Raw genomic sequence first — 2,486 nt, forward strand, 5'->3', positions numbered from 1 at the left:
CTCGAGCCTCTGAATTTACGCAGTGAGAGCAAAGCCAGCTTGGCCGCGGGGCCCTGCAAGGCCACCAAAGGCCCCAGCAAGGGCTCCGGGTCAGTGTACACGGATGATGGCTCAGAGACCTCCGAGAGTGGCAAGCCGGCCTCCCGCGCTGATGGCCCCCAGAAGTCCAAGTTTGCTTCCAGCCTGCTCAAAAATGTCATCTCCAAGAAGATGCAGCGGGAACACGAGTTCAAAATGGAAAGGGGAGAACTCAGCGACACATCCCACCATCACCTCTCCAGCACCTCCAAGGAGACGGAGGGCCCTCCCCCGGGGGCTGAGAAGCAGCGCGAGAGGGGCCTGCAGAGGCAGAGTTCTCGCCACTCGGAGGCTGGCTCTGAGTACACGGTGGTCAGCATGTCTGATGCCGGCGGGGAGGGGGCCGTAGCTGGGTCTAAATCCCCCATCTTCAAAGCCACTGCCCCTCGGGAGAGCCACGCAGGCTCCGGCCATCATTTTGCCAATGGACTCCCAGAAGTGTGTGAAATTAAAAAGAGTGCCTCAGAGACTGTCAAGGGCATCTTCCTCCGCAGTCAGAACAGTGCATTCCGGTCCTGGAAGGAGAAAGAGGCTGAGAAGCGAGAAGAAAGAGCCCCCGTTGGGAAGCTGAAACTCCCCAAGGGGGGTGACTGGAGGGCCGACCTGGGGGAGATCTCTGCCAGCAAGTCCACCATCATGTCTCGTCTCTTTGTCCCCAACATCCAGCAGACACCCAAGGATAAGCAGCCAGGGAAGCAGGCCACCAAGTATCCTGCTGCTCAGGCCACCTCCACGGCAGTGATCCGACCGAAGGCTCCTGAAATCAAGATCCGCCTGGGGAGCGTGCAACAGCCGAGCTCGGACTTCAACATTGCCAAGTTGCTCACACCCAAACTGGCCAGCGGCAGTGCCTCCAACCTCTTCAAGACCAATGAGGACAACAGCAGGGCCCAGCAGAAGCTCTTCAGGGGGGACAGCCTGGAAAAAGTGCCCCAGTTCCAGGTGAGAGACGTCAGGGACAAGTCCAAGGCCCAAGGCCCCCTCCATCAGGTGAGAGATGTCCGGAAACTAATCAAGGGGTCAGGGGACAGCAGTGACAAGGGCAGCGTTACCCCAGAGCAGGGGCTGACTGGGCCCAAACCCAGGCAGCTGGCTCCTGCCGCTGGGGGATCTGGATCCTTGTCCCCCATGGTGATCACGTGCCAGGCTGTGGTGAACCCCAGGGAGGACAGCACCGAGCGAGAGCCCAGGGAGAATGCGGGCAAGGGAGGCGGCAGGGTCTTGAACTCCTCCTCGCCAGAAGGGACAGTCTTGGTGCACAGGGCATCTGGCAGGCTGCCGGTAGCCACCATCGCCCCCAATAAGCCTGAACAGGGCTCCTACCTGCCTGTGCTCAAGATCGTCTCCAAGGCTCAGAAGACCCCAGAGAAGGTCAAGGAGGAGGAGGTCAGGGAGGAAGGGAAAGGCCCCAAGACATCCCGGAATGCCCTGGAGAAGCTGACAGCGGCCGTGAGGTCCATGGAAGAGCTGTACAGCTTCAACAGGAACGAGTGGAAGCGGAAAAGCGACCCCTTGCCTCTGCTGACTGACAGCCACGTCCTGTCGCTCATCGCCAGCGAGGAGAGGGAAGGGGCCGGGGGCGCTGACCCCGACAAGTTGTCCAGACGGCTGGGTGAGCCGGAGGAGCCGCGGGGCGTCGGGAACAAAGGCGGGGTGGTCCTGAGAGGGGGTCCAGAGCGTCTACAGCGGAGAAACTCCAACCCCAGCACCGAGAGCGTGTCTGCCCGCGCGGCGGCCTTTGAGAACCTGGCCAGGGAGCGGCCCCGGTCCCTCTATATTCCCCCGGTGCACAAGGATGTGGACAGAACCCAGCCCCTGCCCCCACTCCCCAGCCAACGGAATGTCTTCACAGTGAGTGCCAGCAGCACCCAGAAAACTGGGGGAGTCGCTGGCAAGTTCCCGCAAGGCCCTTCTCCGGAGAGTCCCTCGGCGGCCGCCAAGGGCATCAAATCGCAGGGACTGCGGTCCCTCAAGATCTCTCCGGCCACCCGGGCACCTCTGGAAGAGGTGACCAGCAGGAAAATCGGCAGCAATTTGGAAAAGAGCAATAGTGACTGTGAGAATTACCTGACCATCCCTCTTAAAGGAAGCTCTGCAGCTGGAGAGCTTCCAGGCAGGCCTGGGGCAGGGAGGGAGGGACCCCCAGCATCTTCAGCTGCGGCCACTCTATGCAGCTTGCCCCCCCTGAGTGCTCGCAGTCAGGTTCCCACTAGTCCCAAGGGCTCTCAGGTCAGTGGAACCAGCCGGCCAGCTTGGCGCACCAAACCTGACCACCCCAGGGAGACAGTAGCTGCCCCCGCGGGGCCCCAGAGCCCTGAGCATCCCCCCACTGCCATCTACCACCAGCAGCCACTGCCTTTCACCCTACAGAGCGCCCAGCCCCAGGTCCTCTGCTTCTCCCCGCCAGG

This window comes from Bison bison, unplaced genomic scaffold (genome assembly GCF_000754665.1).
Source record: "Bison bison bison isolate TAMUID 2011002044 unplaced genomic scaffold, Bison_UMD1.0 scf7180017864263, whole genome shotgun sequence".
NCBI lineage: Eukaryota > Metazoa > Chordata > Mammalia > Artiodactyla > Bovidae > Bison > Bison bison.